A 19,086-nucleotide genomic window follows, 5' to 3' on the forward strand; every position below is an offset into this window, starting at 1 on the left:
GGCAGCCACAGTCCCACAGGGACTGCGAACGGGGCCCGTCCCATCCACTTCTGTGTACGCCGTCTGTGTGGGAACGGCGCATGCGCCGCTCCCACACAGTCCAATTTGAAATGCGCGCCGTCCGGCGCCATTTTCCTGTGGACCGGAAGTCGCGGCCGGACAGTAAGATTACTACTTCCGGTCGCGACTTCCGGACTTGTGCACTTGGACCAGCGGCAGCAGACGGAGCGGACGAGCCGGAGGGAGCCGCGGCGGCAGGAGCAGGTAAGAGATTTCTATGTATGTTCGTGTTTGTGTGTGTTTACTACTGTATGCAAACCTACTACACTGTGTGTTAGCTCAAAAAATGGTGACACACAGTGTAGGAGGTTAGACCATTCAATCCCCTCGTTTATCCCGGCACTAGCCAGGATAAAGGAGGGGGGGATTCTCAGAGCTCACTAGAGCGAGTGCTTTTTTCCCAATTTTGCAGCAAAAAGCAATGTGGTTGCTTTACCACATGCAATGCTGCAATTTTGGGAATAGCTCCATCTAGTGACCAGCACTGGGAAATATTATAAATTAGAATCTAATTTATAATATTTCCTGACTCGTGAAAAAAATAAAAAAAATTTGAACAATGTTTAATCACCTACACACTAAATGTTTAACTAAAAAAAAAAATACATGTTTTGCTGGCAACACATTCCCTTTAAGGAAATTGGAGGAGTTCACTGAGGGCGTTGTAATTGTTGGAGGTGATTTTAATCTGACTTTTGATTCCAGACTTGACACCTCCTCGGGCAGGTCTGTTGTTCCTAAGTCACATTTGGGGGCCCTGAAAAATGTGATGCATTCCATGCAGTTGATTGACGTGTGGAGGATCCTTCATCCTCAGGTAAGAGAATACACTTATTTCTCCCCATTGCATAATATGTACAGTAGGATAGACGCTTTTTTGATTAGCTACCACTTGCTTACCTGGCACCCTACCTCTGACGTGGGCCCTATGATTTGGTCGGACCATGCACCTGTGTTTCTGACCCTTACATTTCCTAATTCAAGGCCTAATTTCCAATCCTGGAAACTTAATGATAACTTGTTGCGGGATGCAGTATGCGTGGCGGCCATTAAAAATTCACTTACCGGTTTCTTTGAGGTTCATGAACATGAAGCTACTCCCTTGCCACTCCAGTGGGAGGCACTGAAGTGTGTCATTCGAGGGGTACTCATACAACATGGGGCGCGGTTGAAGCGTGAAAAGGGGTTTGCTATTGCACGTCTCCTGATTCAGATACGGGATTTGGAATCATGTCATAAACGGGTTTCATCCTCACAGATTTTTGCAGAGCTCACTACAGCGAGAGAATCCTTGCGTTCTCTGATAGATCAGTCGCATGCTCGGTTCAGGGATCGGATGCGCAAGCACGCATATGAATATGCAGATAAATGCGGTAGGTCACTGGCACGAATACTGCATCCCCGTACACAAGCGTCATATATCCCTAAAGTTTCATCTCCCTCGGGTGTTGAGGTTCATGACCCGGTCGGTATTACTGACTGCTTTAAAAGCTATTGTTCGGTGCTATACAATATTAAAGGCCAATTTCATGATATGCAGGCAGAATCGTTACAGGATAAAATAGACCGCTATGTTCATGATACTGCGTTGCCGACCTTGGAGGAGGGGGTGGCTTTGGAGCTTGAGGAGGATTTTTTGGTAACCGAAGTGGAGCGTGCTATTGGAGAGTCGCCCTTGGGCAAAAGCCCAGGGCCAGATGGGTTTAATAACAAATTTTATAAGGCATTTAAAGATCAACTGGCTCCTTTTCTGCCGAAAGTTTTTAACTCGGTGTCCTCCTCGTGTCCCTTTGCGCCTCAATCCCTCGAGGCTCATATAACTCTTCTACCAAAACCGGGCAAGGACCCAACGGTGTGCGCAAACTTCAGGCCCATATCGTTAATTAATGTAGATGTGAAGCTTTTCGCGAAGCTGCTTGCCTCTCGGCTATCGCCGTCACTAGCAGGCTTGATTTTGGATGATCAGGTGGGGATTGTATGTGGTCGGGAAGCGCGGGATAACACCAACAAAACCCTCCTTTTGACGTCGTACTGCCAGTCCCGTAAGATACCGATGTGTTTACTCTCGATAGATGCCGAAAAGGCTTTTGATAGAGTGCACTGGGTGTTCCTCCGCAGTGTCCTGACACAGGTGGGCCTTGGCACCACCACGGTGGATAGGATAATGGCCTTGTACCAAAGGCCTTCTGCTCGAGTTCGTGTCAACGGACTATTATCTGATCCTCTGTCTATTGCTAATGGCACGAGACTTGGGTGCCCACTTTCGCCTCTTTTGTATGTTCTGGTCATTGAACACCTGGCCGTGGCGCTGCGGAACAACCCTAATATTAACGGTATACGCATTGGCTCACGGCATCATAACCTGGCGTTATATGCGGATGACCTCCTGGTATTCATCACAACTCCCATGATTTCTTTGCCATCCCTGACGGAGGAGTTTGAGTGCTTTGGCCATCTAAGTAATTTTAAAGTCAATTACTCTAAATCGGAGGCCTTGAATATCTCTTTGGATCAACCTCTAGCTGCCCATCTTGCTCAGGTTTTTCCGTTCAGGTGGCAATCTAAATCTTTAAAATATCTAGGGATACATGTCCCTACACAACAGTCAGACTTGTATGCTCTGAATTATACGCCCATCTTACAGCGCACCATGAAGGACTTGGCGGAATACGGCGGGAATCGCATGTCGTGGTTTGGACGTATCAATGCGGTCAAAATGGATGTCTTGCCCAAATTTTTATATCTCTTCCAGACCGTCCCTATTGCGGTACCATCCAGTTTTTTCCAGGTTTTACATAGGGCCATTACTAAGTTTGTGTGGGGCTCCTCTAAGCCTCGTATCCGGTATGCTGTCCTTAGCCGACCAAAAGTAGACGGGGGCGCGGGTCTCCCAGACTTTAAACGATACCATCAAGCGGCGATAATTATGAGAGTAGTGGATTGGTTCCGTTCGGAGTCAGGTAAGCAATGGGTGCGCATGGAAAAAGCTATGTCTCCTCTTGCATTATCCTCTCTACCGTGGCTGTCAGTCCTTCAGAGACAAACTCTCCCTCTACCTTTCCTCACACGTCAGTTTCTCATGGTATGGGAACGGATCTTGGGCACTACGGGCCTTGTTCATCGCCCAGGTCCCTTGACTCCTCTACTTGATAATCCTTCTTTCCCTCCGGCGGAGGGTGTTGATACATTCCTCTGTTGGGAGAGAGAAAATGGTGGATGTATATCTGAGACCCTTACTCCAGACGGTGCCATGTTGCCAATGACAGATGTATCGGCTGCCTGCCCGGGAAGGAGGTCAACCTGGTGGTCCTATTTTCAGTTACGGTCCTATATCTCTTCCATGGGTGATTGTATGGTCTTTCTACAGGATAAGACTCCTCTGGAACTCTACTTGTCCTTGCCCACAGCCCCTTCTCATGTGTTGTCTCACCTACATGGGATCCTTCTGCCGAAATTTGCTTTTTCTCAATTATCCTTCACTGCTGCATGGGACGAGGAAATGGGGGTTAGACACTCTGAGGAAGAGTGGGGTACCGCCTTCCTGTTAGCTCATAAATTACCGATGTCTTGTTTTGCATAAGAAAAGAATTACAAAATACTTACCAGGTGGTACCGCTGTCCGACTTTGTTGCACAGGATATACCCCGATGTGTCTGCTGATTGTTGGAGGTGTGGGGGGGCTCCTGGAACTATGTTACATATTTGGTGGGATTGTCCCATGCTCCGTCCCTTTTGGGGGAAGATTTTTGATCTAGGCAACAAGCTTTTCCATACTGAGGTCCCAACCTCGGCTTCCATAGGCTTGCTTTCTATGGTCCCGGGATCACTCCCACACCTCAAAAGGGGGATCTTTCGACATTTCTTGACTGCAGCGAGAACGGTGATTCCTCGTCACTGGAAATCACATACTGTACCGTCCCTGGCGGAATGGGTAACAGAGGTGAATGGGATCATGAGGATGGAGGAGTTGCTGTCCGTGGATAGGGGCAAATCCGGGATTTTCGTCCAGAATTGGATAGTGTGGTCTGGATTCCGGGATGGTACTGATCTACTTCTCTGGTTGGATGGCAGGTTCTGAAATAATCATAGCACCTACATGAGGCGCTTTTGTCTTTTGTCTTTTGTCTTTTGTCTGTATGTAATTTCCCTTTGTGGTCTGATGTTATGTGTGGTGTGTCCATATACTCAAAAGTGCTCTTATATGTGTCACTTCTCACTTTACTGGGGGGGCGGTCTCCCTGACTATTGCACTGATTTAATGCGAACATGATACTGTTATTGCCGTTATATCTCTTTTATCATTCAATTTCGATAGGTAGGAGGCTACCTCCTATTGTTGTTCTTATACTTGTATATATATGTATACGAATACTGTTGTTATGCTATGATGCTTCACTAGAATGTATTATACTGCGTACAAATTTCTACTTTTTTGCACAAACCGTGAAATGTTTTTGTATTGTTTTATTTTCAAAATAAAAATCTTTGATAAAGAAAAAAAATAAAAATATTTTTACTTTTTGAGATACAGCTGCTTTGTATCCTGTATCCGTCAGGTCAGCAGGACTGACAGGATCAGTGACACGCAGGATCCACCTCAAATCTATCACATCTATGATTATAATTTAGCGCAGGGCCCGTTTCACTGATCCCGTCAGTCCTGCTGACCTGACGGATACAGGATACAAAGCAGCTGTATCTCAAAAAGTGAAAATATTTTTTAATAAAACATAATTACAAAGTTGCACCAAACACACATTTTTATTAAAAAAAATATATATAATAACTGCTGAGAGCTCTATGGGGGGGGGGGGGAGAGTTATACTGCAAGGGGGTCTAACCATCTGACTGCAAGCAGAGGGCTCTAGGAATAATCCTGCCTTCCCCCATAGGGTCCTCAGTGGTTACTATACTGCAAGGCTCAGTGGTTACTATACTGCAAGGGGGGGGGGGGTTGAGCGTCTGACTGAAGAGAGCTCTATGGGGGGAAACTATTATCCCCCCCATAGAGCTAGCTGCCGTCAGTTAGATGGTTAGCCCTCCCCCTTACTGCATAATCCCCCACCTAGCGTCGGCCAGTGACTTTAACCAGTTCAGGACCGGGCTATTTTGAGCCTTCAGGACCAGACACCGTATATACATTTTTAGCACACGTTAGTTAAATGGCTATAACTTTTTTATTTGTTGGGCTAACGACGGGAGTTTTGCGACGTTTTTTCCGTAGACAATGCTGGTTTCTTTTTTTATCGTTTTTATACACACCTTTTTTGCTATTTTTGAATTTTTATTCATAAAGTTTGAAAATAATAGTAAAAAAATAAGCTTTTTTACGTTTCAGCTATTTTTTTTTGGTAATAAAATAGTTTTATCCTAAAAAAGACCTTTTATTTCTAATCGTCATTGTTTACTGTAAATTTTAATATATTACATGTCTATATTAGGGTAATTGGGTCAGCGCTAGCGTTACAACAATGATTGGCGCGGGGGAACGTTTTTTTCTGGGGTGGGTATTTTATGTGTATTTATTATAATAATTTTTTTTTGCACTTTACTTTACTATTTTTTTATTACTATGGTCTGTCCCTCAAAAGTCAAAAAAGACCTTTGGGGAACTTTATATATATTTTTTCTTTCTTTTACACCATGTTTTTCCACTGTAACTGGGGCTGCACAGCCCTCTCATAGTAGTAAGACCCAGCAGCAGTCTGCCACTAACGGCACCCGGCGATCATGTGACCAGTCACATGATCACCGGGAGGAATAGAGACAGTGCGGCTGCTGTCTCTATTCATATACACAGCGTTCATTGAGCGCTGTGTAAAAAGACATCGGAGAAGACAGAAGCAGCGAAAGCTGCTTCTATCTTCTCCTCTGGGTCCCCGGCAGTCACTGACAGCCGAAGACCCGACATTCAGCTGCCCGATCGTGCGGGCAGCAAGTTAAAACCTGAGCCGTAAAAAGTCTATGGCTCGGGTTTTAAGGACCCTGACCGCTGGCCGTAAAAATACAGCCAGCGGTCGGGAACCAGTTGGGCAGGAGGATAAACTGGGAGCCAGTACTAACCTCAGCGACGGTGACCGCCCGCCCGGCTCTTCTCTTCCAGCTTTGGAGTAACAGAACAGCCGTCCGTCGCTGTTCTGTTACTCAATGGCGGCGCCCGCACTGTCAGGGAGGCGTGTCCTAAGCACTAGCAGACGTGCTTAACGCCTGCAACCTACCCCGGCCAATTCCCTGCTCCTTCTCCCCATCTCTGTAGCGGCAGTTAGCAGCGCTATCGTGCTGAATAGTTTTATAAGACGATGTGCAGTTCGGGCTGCCATGGGCCCCCTGGGAGCCTCGGGCCCCGGGCAGCCGCCCGAACCGCCCATATGATAATCCGCCACTGTCTAAAACGTCCCTGCTGTACCCAAGTCTTAAATGTCTGATCAGTCAGACCCGGACTAAACTCCGGGTTACCCAGGACCGGTGTGAGGGGTGATAACATTTGTGAAATCCCTTCTCGACTCCGCACCTTTCGAAACACCTGCAAAGTTGGATATATGGTAGGATGGTCACTTAGTGACCTCCAATGAACCGCAGCCATCCAAGGTAAGCATTTCAGTGGGAGTTCTGTAAAACCTTGTTCTACCGCTATCCAATCTTTAAAGGGTTCATGGCGGCACCAATCCACCAATCTAGCCAGATGAATGGCATGGTAATATTGCTCCACATCAGGCAGCCCAATCCCCCCACGGCGCTTGGCAAGAACCAGAATTCTCCTCTGAAGTCTAGGATGTTTGTTGGCCCACACAAATGAAGTAAGGTATTGATATACCGTTTTAAAAAAGGAAGAGGGTATCTTAATTGGCAGTGCCTGCAGCGGATATAAGAGCCGGGGTAGAACATTCATCTTGATGATACCCACTCGTCCGAACCACGAGAAGGTCCCCTTTGTCCACCAAGCCAGATCACCCCTCAACGCCTGCAGTAGCGGTGGAAAGTTGAGTTGAAATGCCTGTTCTACACAACTCGGTAGTTTGATACCCAGATATTTGATCGAGTCACGTGTCCACCTAAAAGGAAAATTAGCACCCAGAGCCCTCCCTTGATCCTGTGGAATATTTAACGTCATCGCCTCCGACTTCTGAAAGTTTATTTTAAAATTGGACGATGAGCCATATAGCTGAAATTCCTTCATAAGGTTGGGCATAGAAATATGGGGAGAGGTCACAAAAAATAACAGATTATCGGCATATGCAGCCACTTTAACAGATTTATCCCCCAGCCTTAAGCCTTGCACATTAACGTTACCCCTGATCTTGCACAAGAAAGGTTCCAGCACAAGAGCAAAAAGCAGAGGTGACAGTGGGCAGCCCTGTCTCGTACCATTATGAATCCGGAAAGGAGAAGAATAAGTACCATTTACCCTCACAGAAGCCGAAGGCAAGGAATACAGAGCACCAACCCAAGTTCGCATGTTGGGCCCCAGACCCAGATATTCCAGAGTTCCAAATAGAAATGGCCACCCGACCCGATCAAAGGCCTTCTCCGCATCCGTAGACAAAACGACCGCAGGAGTTTTCTGTGAGTTGGCCCAATGAACAAGATTAAGAGCCTTAGTCGTGTTGTCTCTCGCTTCACTAGATGGAATGAAACCTGTTTGGTCTCTGTGAACCACAGTGGTCATCAATGGGGCTAGTCGATTTGCCAATATCTTTGAAAATAATTTCAGGTCTACGTTAAGCAGGGATATTCGTCTATAACTAGTACATGAGGAGGGATCTTTGCCATCCTTTGGAATAACCACTATAGTAGCATTCAAGGAGTCTGAAGGGACTGAGCTGCCTGATGATATTGCATTGAGAGCCCCCAGAAACCGGTCCGCCAACTGAGCCATGAACATTTTATAATAGCCAACCGTCAGTCCATCCGGACCCGGGGCCTTCCCTGGTTTGGTGTCTTGCAACGCCCGTGAAAGCTCTTCAAGAGTTATTTGGTGGTCTAAAGCGGAGCAATCATCAGTGGACAGTTGAGGGAGACCCGAAGAGGATATATAGTCCTGAATAGCCACACGAGTGGGTGGAGAATGCGGCTCTAGCTGGTAAAGAGACGAATAAAACTCCCTAAAAGAGCGGGCAATATCCCTCGGGGAGGTAACCTTCACACCCGTATTTGAAGTAATCTGTGGAACATACGTGGAGGCTCTCTGGGCTCTCAGGGCATTTGCCAGAATTTTCCCTGGTTTATTTCCACATTCATAAAATATTCTACGGCATTTAACCAGCGTGGCTTTAGCTTTCACTTCATAAAGTGATCTAAGTTCCTCCCGGAGGGACATCAAGACTCCTCAAACACATTGAACTTTAATGGCAACGTAAGAATGGAGAATTAGCTCTCCTTACATCCTCACAAGCGCTTCCCCCTCCCTTAACCCCTTCCCGCCGCAGCCCTTTTTCAGATTTTCATTTTCATTTTCCTCCCCACATTCCAGAAGCCATAACGTCTTTATTTTTCCGTCGATATAGTACTATGAGGGCTTGATTTTTGCGGAACGAGTTGTAGTTTTTCGTAGCACCATTTATTTTGCCGTATAATGTAATAGGATAGAGGAAAAAAATTATTTGTGGGGTAGAAAATGAAAAAAACAGCGATTCCTCAATGGTTTTTCACCCGCCATTCACTCTTCAATTAAAACAACATGTTCACTTTATTCTGCGGGTCAATACAATTACGGCGATACCAAATATGTATAGTTTTTTCTATATTTGACTACTTTTACAAGTAAAAACCTAAGTGTAAAAAAGAAAATTTATTTTGCGTCGCCATATTCCGAGAGACATAAGTTTTTTATTTTTCCGTCGATTAAGTGGTATGAGGGCTTATTTTTTGCGGGATAAGCTGTAGTTTTTAATAATACCATTTTTGTGTAAATGCGACACATTTTTGTTTCATTTTTTGCGGGAGATTAGGTGACCAAAAAAATAGACATTCTGGCGTTTAAATTTATTTTATTTTTTTGGCGTTCACCGTGCAGGTTAAATAATGATATATTGTAATAGTTCAGACTTTTACGGACGCGGCAATACCAATTATGTTTATTTATTTATTTTTTTAATATGCTCTAGGGGGAAAATGGGCAAAGGTTTTTTTTTTTGAACTTTAAATTTTTTGTAATTTTTTTTTTACACAAAAAAAAACTTTATTTACTCATTTTTACTTTTTTTTATTAGTCCCCCTAGGGGACTTCAACCAGCGATCGTTAGATCGCTTGCATGATATACTGCAATACTAAGGCAGGGCTTAATAGGTGTACAAAGATGGCGGACCTGGGGGCGTTCATTAAGCCCCCAGGCAGCCATAGCAACCATCGCCTCCCCCGCGATTGCGTTGCGGGGGGCGCAATGAGCTGTTAGAGGGGGTCGCCCCCCTCTTTCTGACGATTTAAATGCTGCGGTCGGTATTAAACTAGCGGTATTGCGCTCCAGCGCGATGCTGCTAGTTACTCTGAAGTGTCGGCTGTAACATACAGACGACACCGGCATCGTATGGAGCAAGCTCCCGGCGTGAGCCCGCTCCATACTTCCCCTACCCGACTTTGGCGTATGGATACGTCAAATGTCGGGAAGGGGTTAAGGCCCCTTCACATCATGCTGTTGCCCTAAGTTTATCGTGTACGTCAGGAAATCTCACGTACACTATAAACAACGTAGACGATAATTCACAGGGCTCCATTATGTCCTTTTAGCCTACGTCGGGCTGGTAGACATCGGTTTACCTTATTTTTGAAGGATGGAATAGCGTAGTAGACTTTGCTATTCCGGAGTCCCCAGGCAGCGTCACGAGTGCTCTACCCGTGGACTTTGTCCCTGGGAAAGCTCCTGACATCACTGTCCATATCTCCAGGTCCGGAATCCCTAGCAGAGAATTCCATTGTGGAAATTCAGCGGCGTTTACGCCTATGTGGGTACCCGGCCTAAAAGAGCAGGCTGAGGAAATCTGGGGGATAGGCCTACATATTTTCCTGGGAAATTTTTTGCTGCAGCCTGTAAAAGTTATATTATTGAATAAGGACCTGTTCACATGAGCGTTGGCTTTCCGTTGAGGGGTTCCGTCCGGTGAACCCCTCAACGGAAAGGCGAACGGAAACCATAGCTTCCGTTTGCATCACCATTGATATCAATGGTGACAGAAACATTGCTAATGGTTTCCGTTTGTCACCATTTCATCCGTTTTCTTTACGGAATCAATAGCGCAGTCGTCACCTTGAAATCAAGCTAAGGTTTCCATTTGCCTTTCCGTTGAGGGGTTCTCTCGACCGAAACATCAGACGGAACCCCTCAATGGAAAGCCAACGCTGATGTGAACAGGCCCTCAGGGAGTTTTATCCCGTTTTGTTTCCTGTATTTCAAGAGAAAATATTTTTTTACCCTTATTGCACCTCTGTCGCATTATGGAAATGTTTCACATTTGGAATTTTTATAATTTTGAAAAAAGTGCAAGTAATTGACTTAACCTGTTTTACATTATTTTCCAACATTGTCACACAACAGCAGTTGCAATGTGACACATTTCTAGCCTACATTTGTTTATTAGTCAAATCACAATTGGATCAAGAAAGGAAGAAAAAGTATATAGATTGGCCTTATACCTCTCTTCCATGATGCCTCCACAAATGTGTGACCTTAGCTTTAGACTTGTAAGTATATTTCTATAAATACATGCCAATGATTATTCACACATTATTCACAACGTTGGTTTTCTTCAAGGGCAATAATTGAATGTAGTGTTTTTAATCAAATTAAAGCATACCTATTTTAATATTTTTTATTACATAAATCAGTAACACATATGAATATACAAAACTTTGCAAAAAACCTTGTTCTAGCTTTTGTGCTCACGCTGCTTTCCGGCCACTTACTGATTACATGGTCGGGAGTTATGGAAACAGCGTAGCTCAGCGAGTTACGCTGTTTCCGTAACTCCCGACCATGAAATCAGGAAGTGGCCGGAAGTCAGCATGAGCACAAAAAGCAAGAACGGGGATTAGGGTGCCCCTGTGGATATGTCGTAAATGTCCTTCATGCATAGCTCCCAACCGTCCCGGATCCAGCGGTACAGTACCGGTTTCTCACCACTGTCCCACCATCCCGGCCGGTCTGAAAAATGTCCCGCTGGGCGCTGCAGCTGTATCAAAACAGCTAATCGCTGCTGACAGGCACCCTGCAAGCCGGACGACTGCAGCAGTGATCAGCGTTAGGCCTCCTGCACACTTCCGACACGGTTTTCACGGCCGTTTTTGACGGATGCGTGTGTCCGTTTTGTCGACCGTGTGCAATCCCGTGTGCACTCTGTGTTTCCGTGCGCCGAGCATGGTACTGTCCAGGGTGCTGAAAGAGTTAATGAGCTGCACTGATCGGCGGTAACTCTTTCAGCACCCTTGACAGTACCATGCTCGGCGCGCGGAAAATACAATTTTAATGTAATAAAAATAAAAAATAAATAAGTTCATACTTACATTCCTCCTGTCCGACCTCCAGCAATGACGTTCAATCCATGTCGCCGCTGCAGCCAATCACAGGCTGTAGTGGCGGTCACGCTCGTCAGGATGACGTCAGAAGGCCGGCCTCCAGGGATGATGCTGCATCCCACGTGACCGCCTCTGCAGCCAATCACAGGCTGCAACGGCCTCTGCAGCCAATCACAGGCAGCAGCGGCCTCTGCAGCCAATCACAGGCAGCAGCGTCACAAAAGAAGGTCGGACTGGAGGAAGAAGAGGGACTCGTCACCAAGACAACGACCTGGTACGTATGAACTGATTTTTATTTTATTTTTTAATCAGCAGCCTCTTTTCTCTATCAGTGATTGATAGAGACAAGTGGCTGCCGATTAGTGTAATATTTTTCTAATGTTTTTCTGCCCGCCCGGCGGTTGCTAGGCAACGGCTCCGTCACACACGGACGGCACACAGATGCCTTCCGTGTGCCTTCAGTTTTTTTGACGGCCCCATTGACTTGCATGGGCCTCACGGTCACGGAATCCCGGACCAAAGTAGGACATGCTCTACTTTGGATCGGAACGGACCGTCAAAAAAACTGTAGTGTGCATGGCCCCATTGAAATGAATGGGTTCAGGGTGCTATCAGTGGCAAAAACGGATAGCACCCTGAAGGAAAAAACTGAAGTGTGCATGAGGCCTAAGAAGTAGGCAGGAGGTCTTGCGGCGGTGTTCTAACTGGGGTCGATGCCGGCCCTGGAGTGGACCAGTCCAATCACCTGACCTGTCATCTGACCTCACCGGTCAGGTGACTGCACTGGTCCACTCCTGGGTCGGCACCGACTCCAGTCAGAATGCCGCAGCAAGACCTCCTTCCTTCTCCTAATGATGAGGGACGTCAAGGCAGAGTGGAAAGTGGTAGCAGTAGGCTACCTCTACCGCTCTCTGCTCTGGCGGCATTGTGGTACAAAGTACAATAGGGAGGCCTCAGGGTGGTTGTGTGGCACTATGTAAAAGTGGGAGGGGGATTGTGTGGCACTTATGTACAAGGGAGAGGGGGTTGTGTGGCACTATGTACAAGGGGGAGGGGGGTTGCGTGGCACTTATGTACAAGGGGGAGGGGGGTTGTGTGGCACTATTTACAAGGGGGGGAGAGGGGTTGTGTGGCACTATGTAAAAGTGGAGAGGGGGCTTGTGTGGCACTATGTACAAGGGGGAGGGGGGTTGTGTGGTACTATGTACAAGGGGGAGGGGTTGTGTGGCGCTATGTACAAGTGGGGGCTGTGTGTGGTGCTATCTTCAAGGGGGCTGTGTGTGGTGCTATCTTCAAGGGGGGCTGTCCGTGCCACTATTTACAAGGGGGTTGTGTGTGGCGCTATCTACAAGGGGGGCTGTGTGTGGAGCTATCTAGAAGGGGGACTGTGTGGAGCTATTTACAAGAGGGGCTGTGCATGGTGCTATTTACAGGGGGGCTGTGTGGAGCTATCAACAGGGGGGCTGTGTGTGGCGCTATCTACAGGGAGGCTGTGTGGTGCTATCTACAAGGGGGGCTGTGCGTGGTGCTATTTACAGGGGGGCAGTGAGGAGCTATCAACAGGGGGGTTGTGTGTGGCGCCATCTACAGGGGGCTGTGTGTGGCGCTATCTACAGGGGGGCTGTGTGTGGCGCTATCTACAGGGGGTGTGTGTGGAGCTATCTACATGGGGGCTGTGTGTGGCGCTATTTACAAGGGGGGCTGTGTGGAGCTATCTACAGGGGGCTGTGTGTGGAGCTATCTATAAGGGGGCAATGTGTGGCGCTATCTACAAGGGGGGCCGTGTGTGGCGATATTTCCAAGGGGGCCTATTTGTGGTGTTATCTACAGGGGGGCTGTGTGTGGCGCTATCCATAGGGGGCTGTGTTTGGCGCTATCTACACACAGCCACCCCTGTAAATATCACTAACTTTATTTTTTTGTTCTGCAGGTTCTGCTGGACTGTTTGGACTACGTCGTAGATTCATTGGACTACTTCGATGATCTATGGTTTCTTTAAATTAAAATGGGGAGTTCTTATTTCAATAAAAAAAATATTTTCTTATGTCTGTTTTTTTTAATACTTTAAAGGGAATGTGTCGCTAGAAATTTTTATTTTTTTCAGTTAAACAGTTAGTATTTAAGTGATTAAATATTGTTTTAATTTTTTACATTTTTACACAATTCAGGAAATATTATAAATTAGATTTTCATTTATAACATTCCCATGTGTTTTTCACTAGAGGGAGCAATTCCCAAAATTGCAGCATTGCAATGTGGTAAAGCAACCTCATTGCTTTATGCTGCAAATTTGGTGTAGACACACACGCTCTAGTGAGCTCACACAATCCCCCCTCCCTTATCCTGGCTAGTGCCAGGAGAAGGAGGTGGTTGAATCTTCTAATCCTCCTACACTGTGCATTCGCTCAGAAAATGGCGGCACACAGTGTAGGAGGATTAGATACAGTGCTAATCACACAGTATTACACAAACATAATACACACATCACATACACAAACATAACTTATCTGCTCCTGCCGCCGCTGCTGCCTCCAATCCTACTCCTCGCGTCTTCGCTGCCTGGAACATATGTCCGGAAGTCGCGACCGGAAGTAGTCATCTTACTGTCCGGCCGCAGCTTCCGGTCGACATGAAAATGGCGTCGGATGTCGCTCGGCCGAAGACCTTCCTTTTGGACTGTGTGGGAGCGGCGCATGCGCCGTTCCCACACAGACGGCGTACGCTATAGTGAATGGAACGGCTCCCGTTCGCATTCACTATGGGGATGTATGTGCCGTATTCCATCTCTGTATGTGTCGTTAATCGACACATACAGAGATGAAAAAAAAAATGGCAGCTCCCATAGTGAAGTAAAAGAAAGAAAAAAGAAAAAAGTAAAGCACAAAAACACAAATAAATAAAATGTATTTTAATAACATACTAAAAGCAAAAACATATTAAAAAAAATTATTTCGTGACACTTTCCCTTTAATAGCGCCTTAGTAATGGCAGTAGTCTGATTGACAGTGTCTGATTCCCAGGTGTTTCTTTTTGGTACTCCGCCATGGGGAAACATTTTTCCCTCTGGCGGATGATTTTTCCATAGACCAGTAGCAGAGTTACACAACTGGAAATAAAATTAACCATCGTATAACTCTGCTACCTGTCGATTGAAAAGTCATCCACCACAGGGTCTCCCTCTTTACTTTCATTGTTCTCAGCCATTTAGTTTGTCCTGCAGCTTCTGCTGCCGTGATGAGCAAATGTTATACCCAAGCTAGGAAAAGTAACACAAAGACGACATAACCTGATCCATAAAATTGGTGATATCCATAGTTTTTTTTTGTGGTAAGTCTAGAGATCCGCAGTGAGAATATGCTCTTGTTATTTGAAGAAGGATCTGACCATGATGTGATGTGCTTATGCGCGATATTGAGTGTGGTTAGTGGGCATGGCTTAAAAATGCCCCTCTTTTCCGAATTCAAAAGTTGGGAGGTATGCTCCATGGGAAACCCCCTATAAGGGGAAGTGGCATCTCCCTCTCCTTCAAGATACCTTTACCCTCCCCCCCTTTTGCCAGTCTGAAAAAAAGACACCTCCTTAGTCTGCTAACAATCCCTAGAGTAATATTAAATACAAGACAGAGTGGATGGGGATGAGGCTGCAGTCTCTCTTCCTCAGTCTGTGTATGATACTCTATCCTATGCGAGGGGAGAGGGAGCAGCAATGGGGGGGATCTGATGGATCAGAGCGCACAGCACAGCACTTACATCACAACAGGATGAGCCCATCCACTCAGGGAGTATAGAGAGAGGGGGGAAAAAAGACCCAAATTATCCAGGTTCTACACAACACTGCCAGCTGTATTACACATCTAATATACATCTACAGTTGCCTATAGAGTTATTGGGGTTTTATTTTGAAACAATAGATATGCTTTGATTATGATTCTTAACCAATGCAAAGACAATGGAATGACACAAAATTGCCTGAGTATCATGCATATGTGTTACTCTACTATTAGTGCTAATTTAACAATCAACAAAGCTTTTTTAGAGAATACTATCTGCTGAGATCCATAATACCAATGTCTGTTTACTGTACTAGTGTCAGCAATGACAAGCTATTTTGTTTAAATCACCAGTTAAAGAGAACTTGCCACCACTTAAAGAGGCTCTGTCCCCAGATTTTGCAACCCCTATCTGCTATTTCAGCAGATAGGCGCTGCAATGTAGATTACAGTAACGTTTTTATTTTTAAAAAACGAGCATTTTTGGCCAAGTTATGACCATTTTTGTAGTTATGCAAATGAGGCTTGCAAAAGTCCAAGTGGGTGTGTTTAAAAGTAAAAGTCCAAGTGGGCGTGTATTATGTGCGTACATCGGGGCATTTTTAATACTTTTACTAGCTGGGCGTTCTGATGAGAAGTATCATCCACTTCTCTTCAGAACGCCCAGCTTCTGCCAGATCACGCTGTGACGTCACTCACAGGTCCTGCATCGTGTCAGACGAGCGAGGACACATCGGCACCAGAGGCTTCAGTTGATTCTGCAGCAGCATCGGCGTTAGCAGGTAAGTCGATGTAGCTACTTACCTGCAAACGTTGATGCTGCTGCAGAATCAACTGTAGCCTCTGGTGCCGATGTGTCCTCGCTCGTCTGACACGATGCAGGACCTGTGAGTGACGTCACAGCGTGATCTGGCAGAAGCTGGGCGTTCTGAAGAGAAGTGGATGATACTTCTCATCAGAACGCCCAGCTAGTAAAAGTATTAAAAACGCCCCGATGTAGGCACATAATACACGCCCACTTGGACTTTTACTTTTAAACACACCCACTTGGACTTTTGCAAGCCTCATTTGCATAACTACAAAAATGGTCATAACTTGGCCAAAAATGCTAGTTTTTAAAAAATAAAAAACTTTACTGTAATCTACATTGCAGCGCCTATCTGCTGCAATAGCAGATAGGGGTTGCAAAATCTGGTGACAGAGCCTCTTTAACCACCGCAATAAGTAAATAGTTTAAAATACACAGATTCCAAATGTAATTTTTATGTAGTAGTCACTTGCATTCCCCCGCAGTAAGCCCGCAAACGACCCGTGCACAGAGCATTTGGCCATCTAGCCAATCAAAGTTAGAGGTGGACTATTTAAACTTGCCCTATGCTGGCCACAATGCCGGTTATGGGTGTTTGTAACCTGTTTGGATTGTGTGCCACTGTAGCGTCTATGGCCGCGGACTGTCAGATTTACTCACCTCCTGGCGGCCGCAGCCATGGATCTGTGAGCGCTGGCTCGCATCTCCTTGCCAGGAGACGCCAGCGCTCACTTCCGCTTTGGTCCGCTGTGTCCCGTAGGGTGCGCGCGAGTGCTCGTGCCAGGCCTTTAAGGGCCAGCGCCCGCACATGGGAAATCATCATCATCATCATCATCATCATCAACTAGCCCATGATTCCCTGGACTTTAACCCCTTCCCCCTGCTTGCATTCTGGGCCCTAATATCCAAGCCATTTTTTACATTTTTCCATTGTCACATTCGAAGAGCTGTAACTTTTTTATTTTTGCGTCGGCATAGCTGTATAAGGTCTTGTTTTTTGCAGGACGACTTGCAGTTTTTATTGGTACCATTTGAGAGTAGATGCGACTTTTTGATCACTTTTTATCACATTTTTTTTAAGTCAGGATTAACAGAAAACAGCAATTTTTCCATTGTTTTTTATTTTATTTTTTACGGCGTTCACAGTGCGGGTTAAATAATGTAACAGCTTTATAGTCGGGGTCGTTACGGACGCAGCGATACCAAATATGTGTAACTTTTTTGCTTTATTGTAGTTTTTTTTAATAGTAAAGCATTTTGTAAGGGGAAAAAGTGGGTTTTTCATTTTTTTGTTTCACTTTTTTTTTTTTATTAACTTTATTAAACTTCTTTACTTTTTTACTAGTCCCACTAGGGGACTTCACTATCCTCCGATCGCTATTATAATACACTGCAATACTTTTGTATTGCAGTGTATTACTGCCTGTCCGTTTAAAACGGACAGGCATCTGCTAGGTCATGCCTGCGGCATGATCTAGCAGGCATTCGCTCCAGGCAGACCTGGGGGTCTTTATTAGACCCCCGGCTGCCATAGAAGACACAGACACTCGGCGATTTTATCGCCGGGAGTCAGTGAGATGAGAGGGAGCTCCCTCCCTCTCTCCAAAACCATTCAGATGCAGTGCTCGCTATTGTGCACCGCATCTGAAGGGTTAAACGGGTGAGATCGATACTAATATCGATCTCACCCGGCAGAGCAGGGACGCCCCCAGCCCTCAGCTGCCTCTGGCAGCTGAGAGCAGGGAGATTTCACGGCTCCCTGCTCTGTTTACTTTATTCTACAGCAGCGACGTAGAATGGCGGCGCTCTAGAATAAAGCCCACTAATGACCGCCGTAAAAAGGCTTATCGGCGGTCATTAAGGGGTTAAGAAGGGCCCTGCCACTTTGCTCATTGCCTGAGTGTTGTTAGTATTCCCATGTCAGTCTTGCAAATGGTCCCTTAGTGTTATCCTGTTCCTGTTCCTGTTGTTTCCTGTGCCCTGCTACCTGTATCCTGTATCCTTGTTCCTGAGCCTGTTAGTGTTGGAGTTGTGTCCTATTGCATCTGCCACGTCCTGTGTCTTCTGCCACGTCTAGTGTCTTCTGCCACATCCAGTGTCATCTGCCACGTCCAGTGTTATCCGCCACGTCTGGCGCAACCTGCTGTCATCCGCCACGTCTGGCGTAACCTGCTGCACCCACCTCCATCCGTGCTAATGCCTCTGCCACTGTCTGGACTATTCAGGTACCCTAGTGCAGGACATTGTATTGCTTGGGTGCTCTGTTGTTTGGCCAGCTGCCTCCCCGTTACGGCGGTGCGGCCTAGTGGGTCCACATACCCACAGACCGTGACAGCCTTAACTGGTTGCTGACGACTTATGTCTATGCTTGTCATAAGAGGTTGGTTGCTGCATCATGACAAGCAAAGACGTCATGCTGATCACTGCCGCTCTAAGGGTATGTTCACACAGTTTTTTGCAGGCAGATAATTCTGGCTGGAAAAATCGGCTCCGTTTTTTTTAAGTGGTTTTGCACCACACGCGGTTTTTTCCTCGTTTTTCTGAGGCTTTTTGTTTTTTAACCTATTTCTTCAACAGACAAAGGGAAAACCGCAAGCGTTTTTTGCTGAACAATGCGTCAAAAATTGCTGCAAAAAAAGTGTTTATTTACGTCTCCCATTGTTTTTAATGGGGTTTTTGAGGTGGAAAACACCTCCAGATAGGGCATGTCGCTTCTTTTTTCCCGCGAGCGTTGCATATTAGGAAGTTTATTTACATTTGACATAAGGTATAAGAGCAAAAATTTTGTATCCCTCGAAAACCCCTTTAAAGGGAAGGTGTCATGAATTTTTTTTTATATCATATTGCTTTTAATGTCATATTTTCAAAAATGTTATTAAATTGTGTTCTCATGTTTTACTTTTTCTTCTCTATGGGGGCTGCTATTTTTTTTTCATCTCTGTA

Source organism: Rhinoderma darwinii, chromosome 3 (assembly GCF_050947455.1).
Source record: "Rhinoderma darwinii isolate aRhiDar2 chromosome 3, aRhiDar2.hap1, whole genome shotgun sequence".
NCBI classification, from domain to species: domain Eukaryota; kingdom Metazoa; phylum Chordata; class Amphibia; order Anura; family Rhinodermatidae; genus Rhinoderma; species Rhinoderma darwinii.